The sequence below is a fragment of the Amphiprion ocellaris genome, chromosome 12 (assembly GCF_022539595.1).
Source record: "Amphiprion ocellaris isolate individual 3 ecotype Okinawa chromosome 12, ASM2253959v1, whole genome shotgun sequence".
Taxonomy (NCBI): domain Eukaryota; kingdom Metazoa; phylum Chordata; class Actinopteri; family Pomacentridae; genus Amphiprion; species Amphiprion ocellaris.
In genome coordinates, this window is record NC_072777.1 from 28,182,428 (window position 1) to 28,194,550 (window position 12,123).

The 12,123-nt window shown below is 38.7% G+C and overlaps 1 protein-coding gene across 2 annotated transcripts in view; it reads right to left on the reverse strand.

The window, feature by feature from the left end:
• LOC111585463 (protein eva-1 homolog A) overlaps positions 1-12,123 on the reverse strand; it is an 83,446-nt gene that overhangs the window by 29,895 nt on the left and 41,428 nt on the right. Inside the window, exon 1 of one of the 2 annotated variants that reach the window (XM_023294965.3) lies at positions 3,017-3,537. The exons of the other annotated variant lie outside the window; for it this stretch is intronic. The gene's annotated coding sequence lies outside the window, so the exon portion shown is untranslated. Of the gene's footprint in view, positions 1-3,016; positions 3,538-12,123 lie in introns of those variants that run through there. 2 annotated transcript variants of the gene reach the window in all.

A 12,123-nucleotide genomic window follows, 5' to 3' on the forward strand; every position in this document is an offset into this window, starting at 1 on the left:
GGAAGGGGTGCAGGAGAGAGACAAAGGGGGAAAAAGACAGATCATTAATCATTTCATCTCAATCCCTCCCTCCATCTACAAAAAGACACCTAATCCAGAATAACAAACAAAAGTGACTTAATCAAACTCTGCCGCTGCTGGGCTCGGTCCTGTTCCTGTTCCTGTGCCGTCACACTCAGGCCTTTCCCTCTCTTCTCGTAACCCAAACCACACACTAATTCATAAATTACAAACAAAGAGTCCCTTGTGGTTTGGGAGGGGACCGGCACTGCAAACTGGCGCTACAGGGGGAACAGCTACGCGTCAATTAGAGGGAAAACCTGGCTGGCAGCGAGAGGTAGGTGTGGATGCGTGCACTTACACACTCACAGGCTCTCACACTTACAGCAAACATGCAGGCACAGACCTACTGTATGTTCACAACAAGTCGTAAAGCGCACACACACACACACACACGCACGCACACATTTGGATGCCATCTAAACAATTTTGTCATTTTGGAGTCCAGGAACTGACTGCGCCATTGTCTGGTCTCGCTGGGTTTCTCAAGCCTGTTTACGAGGGGTGACGTGTGTTCGGGTGTTGTGTGTTCACTGCCGGGAGTTAAGCCTGCATTTGTTTTCAAGACATCTGTGGAAAAACGCGGGCGGCAGTTTGCAGGTTGCTTCAGCTGTGCGTGTGGGATTAAACACGAAGTATGTTTCCATCAGACGAATTAAAGAACAGCGTGACGATGAAATGACGAGGCTGAAAATCCTGGCGTCAAACGATGTGACACCACACCAGGACATACGAGCGTAAATACAGCTGGAAGGAGTTGATTCAGTTAGGTCAAATGTGAGTGTAATCCTTTCAAACCGTCAAGAAATAAATAGTTTGTATCTAACTAAAGTTTAAAACGCACATCCGACTATAGGCATTCAACCAAATTAGGTTGAAATTTGTCTCAGTCAACAGTTCTAAATACAAACAAAGCCAGTAAATTGTTACATATGACAATCTGGACTCCTTTTTGACATCTTTCTTTAAAATATTACTTAAACAATGACTGAGGTGTGACCATAATTTACTCATTTTCTTTTCTCACTTGACCAACTGTTTGACCCTCTGAATCCTAAAATCTGTCAGTGGATTTGAATGGCATGCTGTTTTTAAAGAAACCACAAAAAAATTTAAATAAATTACACCAGTTATCTGGGCCAAAACTGTAAAAACAGAAAGAATCATTGGCTTTTCAACTTTCCTATGGTCCTTGAACTATTACATGCTGTTCAATTAAGAAAATTAACCAAATCTATGCTTACAACTGTGATATTTCATCAAAATCATTTACTATTTTACATATCTGTTTTAAAATTTTGCAAAAAGTTAACCATGTCCGCTAATCAGATTTGATGAAAGTCTAAAAATTCTGCAGTTCTGAATGCAACTGTGAAGCTATTAGTGACTCAGCTGGAACCAACAGTCACATAAAAAAAAAATTCAGGAACTTTTCGAATGAACTAGGCTGAACTGCAGACTGTGTTCACACTGAACAGGGAGGAGACAAGTATGGAAATAAATCGAAAATCTAAATAGTAAAATATCTTTGGTATGTAGAGTCACCATGTTTTTTTCCCCCAGTAGTGGTAACACACATGGGCACATGGAAAATACACGTTGATTCCATTTTTTTGGGTCAATTTGTGTAAAATAAATAATCAAAGAAATAAAGTTTTGCCCTTTTTAATGAATTAATGCATGATAACTATGGATGTCCGATATTGGCTTTTTTGCCAGTAACTGATACGCCGATATTGTCTAACTCTCAATTTCCGTTTCTGATATCAACTGATGCCGATATATGTGGGTTATTTAATTAATTTTAGGTAACAAGATGTCTAATAAAGAATGCACAGTGTAGTGAAGTGCAGGTGATAACAATCACAATTTACATTTTATCACTCTGCCCTCTACAACACTCCACAAGCAATCATTCTGGTAATGTTCTAACAATGTTTTTCAAGGAAAACATCTAATATTTGCTGGTGTAGGCTGTACAAATGTTAACACTTTCTCTGTTTTATATCAACTTAATATCTTTGGGTTAAATTTGAACTATAGACCTAAAGAGGTTACCTCACACAACCTGTAATTTGTGGTGCTTTGTCTGATTGAACATGAACATATCTAGCAGATTCATCAGTTATGAAAATAGTGGTTGGTTGCAGCCGAAGTGCATCGAGTTTATGCCCAAAGAAAGTGCAGACAGTGTAGAGGTTTAGAGTTTAATGGCACAGTTTCAGAGATCTCACCCCACTGGCTGCTCTGAGTCAGCAGTTCATATGTGGTGTGTGTGTGTGTGTGTGAACAACTTGCTGCCTGTGTTGCTTTTACTGTATTATGCGCCCTGTGGTTAATTACAGTGGAGTCAAACTCCTGCCAACAGAGGCTGTTCATTAGGTACAAACACTGACCAGCTATGGAGCCACATACACATGGAACAACTCGTGAAAAAATGAGTTTCAAGTATCAGTTTAGTCATGTGCATGTTATGTATCCTGTATTTAAGTGATGTTGTAGCTCATCTGAGACCTACAGCTCCCTGTCAGAATCTAATCCACTCAGTCAACCTGGCAAATCTCCCTCTCAGCTCCTGAACACTTGTTTCCTCATGTTACACAGGAATCTGAACACATAAACACACATCCGCTAATAATAAATAATTTGCCCCCGTGCTCAATTTTAGAGTAATTTATCATCTTATACATTCTCATATCCTCGACTGCAAGAGCAATAACATTCCTGAGGAAATTGCAAGGTGAGGCATTTTAACTTCAGGTAAAGTCTCGTATTGGAATAAATCTGCACAAAAATGACTCTTAAACAGCTGAATTTTAAAGTTTGCAAAAGCAGGGTGGTCCACCTTTCCAAAGTAACACACAGTTTTGACAACCAGCACGCAAAAGCAGCCAGCAGCCAATTACAGCAGGGAGATTTAAAAGCCTGTTCAGACAGAAGGCAGAGTGACACTTACACACACATTGCTGAATGGAAAATCCTCCCGAGTCCTTTCCCTCTGAACGTGAGTTTGTGTACGTCTGTCCGTCTTGTCAAACACTCTCCCTATTCCTCCTCCTCCTCCTCCCCTCTGTCCCGCCAGGAGAGCTGGAACTGGCTTTGCCGTAAAAACAAGCGCTCACGTGAATAGTCCGCTGTGGGTCTGAGCAGAATGAGAAAGCACGGCCCAAAAAAGGAAAAAAAAAGAAAAGGACAGAGGTGGGGTGGAAACAGAAAAAAAAGTATAGCCCCTTTAAGAAGGTATGCTCCTTTATGGTGACTCCCCCTTTGTAAGCCAAATGGAGTATGAAGAGAGTTTCCTCTTCTTTTCTTCTTCTCATCCGGAGAGAATAAAGCTTCTTCTCTTTTTGCCTTCCTTCCTACTCTAAGTGAGAGCGAAAGTTAAACCCGGCTTTAGACAACTGGAATGTGACAGCATGAGAGAGAGAGAGAGCGAGAGAGAGAGAGGACATGTGTAGTGTCCACCTCCACAGCCCACTGCTGTGTGAGTGAGCAGTCAGAAAGCTACAAAGGGGAGGGAAAGAGCCAGTGGATAGAGTAGGAGGAGGAGGAGGGGGATTGGGATATGAGTGCATGCATGAGTGTGTCAGAGCCAGAGAGAGACGGAAAGCAATGATTAAAAAAAAAAAAAGTCAGAGTGCAGCTCCAGGAAATGACCTGAGAATTTCATTCAACTCAGACTGGAAATCTGGGAATGTAAGAGCAGAAACGTGTTCGCTCCGGGCTGCATGTAGCTGAGCATGCACTGCAGAGTCGAAGCAATAAAATCACACAGTTTATGAGATGATAGGAAGTAGTGAGAGCTTTGCACATAACATTGTAACATCATGCAGTCTGCACAATGTGAAAGTCATTTCTGTTTTACAGAAAGTTGCATTAACTAATCAGTTAGTTGAACACTACAGAGCTGGATTATAGACGTTTATACTTTTCAAATATGACTGCAAGTTATGTTTTTGTTTCCCTCAATTTTAATGAAAATAGGCATAATAACATAAATTATACTGACCCTGTGAACCTGAAGCATTTTTTTGGTTTTTGCACCTGTCACATTTTTCCTCACTGTGGGTTCATTTTTCACTGCAATAAACATCCTGCACCTCTATGGAAACAGCACAGCAATGGCTACAAGTCTTTTTGCAAATAAAAAAATTCTGTATTTTTTTTTTCTCTCAACAAACTAAAATGATTCAAAAGTTGTGGACAATATTTGTTTTAAGTGCAGTCAGGAATTTTTTGCAGTGATGAACTTGAATGCTTCAAATACTGAAGATTTCATAGCCTGTTTACTGTTCTAAAAGTGATGCTTTGTGTAAATATGCTTTTAACTCTCTCAGTCCCAAGCAGTTTCTTCACTGTAATATAAAGTTCTGCATCTCTATGGAAACAACACAACTATTGCTAGAATCAGCGAGAACTTAAAAATGCATTTTGTGCAGGGAATGGAAAAAATAATTTCTCCAATTATCATTTTTTTATTTTTTATTTTTTTTTAACAAAAATTGAAATAACCTGAAACAACATTTTTGTAAGTGCCCACAGATGTTAACAATACAAGGAAAAAAAACATGGTGAGTCCATATACCACAGATATTCTTACAGTTTTAGTTTGTTTATAGACTTGTCTCATAACTGCTCTCTGTAAACACATCCTGCAGTTCAGGTCCCTGAATTTCTGTCATGCGATTGCTAGTTTACACTGGGCATGGAATTCATTTTGGGGGAATCTGGGTTGTGTAAACAGTACAGTTTTGGCATATTTCTAAAATGAGAGTTGTAGAATAAAGCGGTTTTGATGAAATTTTAAGCTTCACATCACAGATGATTAGTTCAAAGACCAGGGGAAAGCTGAAAATTCTTTCTATTTCTGGGTCTGATAAATGATGTGATTTTGCAGATTTTTAAAAATATAACGTGTTTCAAACCAGCTATTAGGTTGTAGGGTTCAGGGGGTTAAGCTTTAGCGAAATGAATCTTTTATCATTAAAATGATCCTTTTGCATTCATTTCAGGCATGATGCACATCGTTGAGGGCTAAAACTGTGTTACGGTCAATATATAATTGAGGGACGTTTGAAGTCCATGGGATATATTTTGCATACAGTTTTATTAAACGTAAAAAATAAAATGCTTTTTCATGTTCATTATGATCATGTTTTTACAAATTCCATAAATATTTATTATGGAGACAATAACTTATTAATAAAAATAAAAAAAAGATTGGATATCACTAAAATGTCAAGTAAATAACTGTCCCAATTTAATAACAACCACCTTCTAATTAGCTAAACAATAATAAAATCAGCTTATTCAAAAATTGTTTTGATTGTGTTCTTTTTATTAAGTTGAAATAATCATGACAGATGTTTCTTTTTTGGCAATATATCACATTTTATATGGAAAATAACAAATTGTATCTGTGTCCCAGAAATCATTTTCAACTAAGTTCCCCATTACAGAAACACCTCTCAAGGAAGTGTGTTAATTCCAGATCACATGACCTGCTCCACATGATGTCATTTCCTCCTGAAGAAAAGACTGGCCAGACTCCAAGGCTTTCTGAGTTATTTAATATAAAGTAGTGTGTGAGTCAAGTGTGGATTTATGGCATGTTAACAGGTTTACTACAATATCTTTAGAAATAACTTTCAATTTCAGTTTTACTCAATTGTACATATAATATATGCCATGTAGTGTTTGGTTATAGGCGGCCATGTTGATTTTAGGCCTGTAAACAACAAAAAATGTCCACTATGATACCTGTCAATTATGTTACAAAAAGTCCCGCACTTACATATTGACCCATTGAATGCATTTCCTTCTTAATCCTTCAACAGTTTCATTGTTAATGAACAGTAATAAATAAATAAATAAATAAAAACATTAGAATGAATATGTATTATGTGTCTTCATGTGCACAAACTGACTGCACAGTTCAGTTACTGGTCAAAAACTCAACATGGTATCTTGAATTCAACAATGCTATTTGCAAAATACCATATCCATAAATGCAAATATGCAAATTTAAAACCATTTATTATGCTATAAGTCAATATTCTCTCCAAATAAAATAAAAAAATGTCTTCTTCATTATGCTTTTATGACTTATAAATAGCATTGTTTAGAAAGGAGGGAACTTCTAAAGGTTTTAGATGGACACATCTTAGCAAACCTTGGTTACACTTAAGACCCCAGGCCCACAGAGACGTTTTCATGTATCTTCTCAGAGCTACAATCCCAGCTTAAGATGTCCTGGGAATTTCTCTGTGTGACTCCCACCCCCCAGACTGCCTCACAAGTTCTGCTCTCATAATCTCCCTCTCCTCTGTCCTCGTCCACCGCAGGAGGAAAACTGAAACCAGCCACAGACTGGAAAGCATTAGTCTGCCCCCCACTCCAAACCAATCTAACACACTCTACATACAAATGAAAACAAGAACGAGGATCGCACAGAAGAAGCAGAGAGTAGAGTTTTTGCCGTGAGCACGCAGTGACACGAAGTACAACAAGTATGCACAGTTTACGAGTTTGTGAAGCTGACAAAGTTGGCAGCGAGTTCTCGTCCAGAGCTTTGCTTATTTTGCAGTTTCCAGCCCAACAAAGAAGCAGTTGCTCATTTGGGAAAACAGGCCAAGCACAAACCACAGGTCGGGGGGGAGATGTTTGTGTGTTAGTGTGTGCACTGTTTGTGCATTCAGCTTGTGTAAGTACTGTGTGATATATTTGTTTTTATGCCCATGTAAACATGTGACTGTATGAATGTTAACTTGACTGCATGCTCCCATTATTCCACATTTCTAAAGAAGACAAACAGCCCAAAGCTAAATGCAGAACATTCCTCCACTCTGGAAACAGCTTCCTATGCTGGGGGCTGGAACAGCTACAGGGACGTGGGTGGCTTTCACCAGCAGCAGCGACGGACCCCAAAATGGCCATCAGAGAGGCCCTTAGTCACCAGTTCCAGCAGACACTGTTGTTAATGTGACCTGTGGCCTCAGTAAAAGTGTCACAGAGAGGACAGGTATAAGACAGAGCAGTTAGTATTGAGTGACAAACAGGAGGAAAGACAGAAACTGATTATCTACAAAGTCATGAGTCATTCTGCAGCGAAGACAAATCGGGGTAGAAAAGCAGGACAGAAATCTAAAAAAAAATTAGCATTTCTGCAAAACAGAACAGACTGTAGGTATTAGAAAGAAAATTTAGTGATTACTACATATATAATGTAAAAATTCTTACCCTATTATTCAAGAATTTAACCCTCTGATCCCCAAAACCTGCCGGTAGGTTTGAAAGAAATGTCATCTTTAAAAAACTGTTCAAAGAACATCATTTATTGGAGTCAGAAAATGTAAAAACCGAAGCAATCGACTGATTTTGAACTCATCACGTGTGGTATTTGGTAGGGATGTCTGATACTGGCTTTTTTGCCTATAACCGATATGCAGATATTGTTCAACTCTCAATTTCTGATTCTGATATCAACTGATACTGATATATGTGGGCTATTTAACTAATTATAGGTAACATTACATATCTCCTGTGGTGGAATTAACACAAAAAAACACAAAACATGAGAGTTGTACTTGTAAATTTTAACTCGTAGTTGGTCTTGTAGCTCATGTCATCTTTACTATATACATATATGCATCATACTCCGTGAGCTAATGCTACTGTATGTTTCAAATGCAAATCCTGTTTGAGTAAATAGTAACTATATTTGTCAAATCCATGTAGTGGAATTAAAAGTACATAATTTCCTGTGATCCTAATTGATTATACCACTGGAACGTACCACTAACCGTTCAGTATTGTCACTGCATGGGCTTAAATTGTGTTTTGGTTATAAGATGATCCATATTTTGATATTTGCCAACAGCTGATGAGCGTGCTGATTAGCGTGCTAAATGCCTCAAAGGTCATAATTGAATCAATCATACACAGTGAGCACTTGGACCTCATCCTGTCACGCTTATCACGCCACCAGTGTTATCAGTCTGTATCTCTGCTGCTCCTTCCCACCATGTTTACTAAGCAAACTGTTACAGTGGAATCAACACATCAGGCTGGCTCACAGTCCAGTTTCTGCTTTGCTACTTTTATCTCTTTCAGTTTTAATATAATGGGATTTTTGGTACCTCAATACAAGCCAAACTCTGCAGAACCTAGTTTAGGGGAAAGAGAAAGTACTGAACTTTGAAGCAGTTTCTGGGCATTTTTCTGGCTAAGGTCACATTTTTATTCACTGTTGGCTCATTTCTGCTGCCTTTAGAGGACTGGAAGATATGATGTAAAGATTATTATCATCTATTCTATAACACACTCTGCACTTCTGGACTAGACAGCAGGCTGACTGAAGAAACAACTAGTTGATTAACCCTCAGAACTCCAAGTGTTTTCTGGCCATTTTCTTCTCTTATTTTCCAAAACTGTAAAAATTGTAATCATCATGTATAACATTTTCCCCAAAGGAATTGCAAGTACTGGAGATTAAGAGGGGCTCCACATACCATAGATATTTAACTAATTCGACTTTTTACAACCTCTACAAACCAGCTGTTTTCCACACTACTCTGCACATCGACTCTAGAAAGATATTTCACTGCGCTGAATGTATCGTCCAACATTTTGCTGACAACTTGCTCCTCTGTATACTGTTTTTGAGTCATGCTGGTTTTATTTTATTTATCAAAGATGTTTTATTATCCTCTCCGTCTCTCTTGTAGTCTCCTCTCTGCACTGTGAAGACACTGCCTGCAGTGCAGCCGAAAAATCTCATAATTTTTTGTCACAAGTCAATAACAAAATTCACAATTTCACAATTGAAAGTGTAGATTTTAAGTTTCCTGACAGAACACCACATGCAAATGTACAGTTCAAGGGCCGTTGGAAATTTGAAAGTCGAGACTAGTATTTTCCGTTTTTTTACAATTTGAGGTTCTGATAAATGGTATAATGCTGGCGATGTACTGGTGGGTTTTGGGGTTCAGAGGGTCATGCTGATCTAATTATGATCAGATATAAGGCTTTGCGTCATAAAAGATGTTTTTTTTACACCAACAGGCAAAGTTATTGAAAACCAAGGAGTTAAACAAACCTCTTTGCTGTAATTGTGGCGCACTGACAATCAGCTATTTAGTTTAACTTGTGTGTTTCGCCTGACAGACTGGCTACATTTTTCATATCTAAACACTTCATAACCACCACATCAGAAACTGTAATGGCTCCTGCTTATTTACGTTTTACTTTACTGGTCTTGCTTTTAATTAAAATAATGTAGTTTGTTTTTTCACTCTGGTTTTCTTCTATTTATCTTGGATTAGAGAAACTGAAGCCTCTAAAGTTTAAGTAGCAGTTGACTTTTCCTTTGAACACATTGTGCAACTTCAGTAACAGAAGTGTCATTTTCTGGGCAGAACGGCTCGTGGCGGCTCAGTCGATTGCTCAACTGCACACTGAATAGGGTGTCTGCGTAAACCAGCCATTCCCACAGTCAAAATCCATATTTCTTCACAGTCGGGGACACAAACTCGTCAACCTCCAACTCTAAACAAAAGCCTCTATTGACAGAATGCAGACAGGAAGAAAATAAAAAGGAGACATTCGATCAAAGATGGAAGTTTACAGGTTGTGAGGGAGGCAGAAACATGAAAAAGGAGAACAGTCAAGGAAACTATGTAGAAAACAGACAGAAAACGGTAATAATGCTTCGCGAGAAAGCTAGATTACATACTGAGAAGCGGGTTAACAGTGTCAGAGAAGCTATAACACCTTTGTTTCATATTCACTTTGTTCACGATTCATTTTAATCTGATTAAAGTTCTTAAGAGACTTTCCTTGTGGGCCGGTGACCACACTGACTTGGTATTTAACCAGATTTGCAACTTATGATCACACCACACATAGATGTGTTCAAAGGAGAGGAAAACTACCAAATTAGGGTGCGATTTAACCTGTTTCTATCCATGCGTGTGTGTGTTTATGGTACATGTTGCCTGTGTGCAGATCCCAGATGGTGGAAGTCGATGAGACGTGGTGCAGGGCCAGACATCAGCTGACTGAAAATATTGGCAAAACATGAAACCCACAACTCCTAGTGTCAGCAACTTCCCACTCAACCTCCTCCAGAGATGACTTTCACATTAGCGAGCACATCAGTGGAGACGAGTGTTAAAAGGACAGCGAAGATGATGTTAAAAGCGGTTAAATTCAAGGCCTTTTATGGCCATCGGCTGAACCCGCAACAAGCACTATTAAGGCAACAAACCCACGCAGGTCAGCCCAGGTCACGTGCTTTGTGTTTTCTCGCAGCAGAGTTCCTGAGAGTGCCAGCTGTTATCACAAGGTTTCTGCAGAGTCAGGTTTGTGTTACGAGGCTGAGGAGCAGTCAGAAGGGCCACTTCACTAAACCCAGACACTCCACAGATCAGAGTCGGGTCAAAGACTGTTGTTTTTAAAAGCATCTCTTCCAGATTCTTGGTTTGCTTTGCCTTAATAAAAGCCCCAATAGTGGGTGGGGTCGGTCACATACTGCAAGAGCGCTTTAATGCACTGACGTTACCACTGGAGTATTTGAGGGGTTAAATCAGGTCTGTGTGTCCTCGGATTGAAGGAGCTCCACTTTGTACAATTCTACTTGGCTGGTTGCAGTAAACTACACCCACCCAGGTGAAGACAAAGTCAAGGAGGTCTTTGTTTCGTTTAGCTGTTAAAGTAGAACATTAACACATTCTGCAGCCCGTCACGTGTCGCGTCAAATGAATGCACGTTTCCTGAACACAAACTGAGAACGAAATCAGCAACTGGCACTCAGTCACGCACAATAAAATCAAGCAGCACTGAAAATAATCAAATCAAGGCCATAAAATGCTTCTAAGAAATACAGAAATTAGTTTGGATATTTTAACTGCTGACTGATTTCTTTGATGTGAGGGAAAAAAATGAAATTTGTAACTAGTAGAGTTTTTGAGGCAGAAAGGTAATTTTGGGCTCCAATTAAAGTTTTCTGAATGGAAATGGAAAGAGTAATGATTCATGGTATCATGCTTTACTGATTATCATCACTCTCCTGCAAATGCACACAGGCATATTCCAGGAACTGTGACAACAATCAAATGGATTTCTCTTTGAGGTTTGTGAAGATGTTTCATGTTCCTTATCAAAGAGGACTCTTTAGCTCTTCCTCAGTTCCAGATGTTTGCAGTATGACACAGTTAGAATGCTACAAACCATAAAAAAGAATAGAAAAGAAAAAACTAAATTAGAAGTTAACTGAATTTTTATTTTACAAAACTAAAAAACTCATCAAGGTTATCATTGTCTCCCACTAATGATACCAATGGAGGAAAAAGTCATGTCTCTGTGTACTATAGATACTTAAATAATTAAATTTTACAACCTCTACAAACCAGCTGTTTTCCACACTGTTGTGCACATGAACTCTACAAACACATTTCACCATGCTGAATGTATCTTCCAACAACTTGCTCCTTTGTATGCTGTTTTTGAACCACGTTTATTCATTCATCAAGTCTGTTTGTTTTCTCTCTGCTCTGTGCAAACACTGCCTGCAGTTCATTTCAGCACTGAAGAAACCTCTTGGATCAGAGGTGAAACATCTTCAAAAACCTTAAAGAGAACGCTGGTTGATTTTTACTGAAGCTCTTGGGATTACCATGACGTGGATGACTGAGAATCTACACAGACAAACTCACACTCACTACACCAAAGCATGGAAAATGATGTCGGTACAAATACAAGATCGCATTTTGAAGTGAAAAAACGACAAACAGAAAAGCAGACATCTGTAAAATTGAGGATAATTGTCGTTATAAAAAATAAAAACTCCTTGATCAGCACATTCAGATGGATCATATTTAGTCAGTAAAGCACAGTCAGTCATTAAACCAGGGGTGTCAAACTCACTTTAGTTCAGGGGCCACACAGCCCAATTTGATCTCCAGAAAAATCAGAGCATAATAACCCATAACAACTTCAACTTTTTCCCTCTGTTTTACTTCAACAATGTACGTTCTGAAAATGTTCACATTTAATGAATTATCT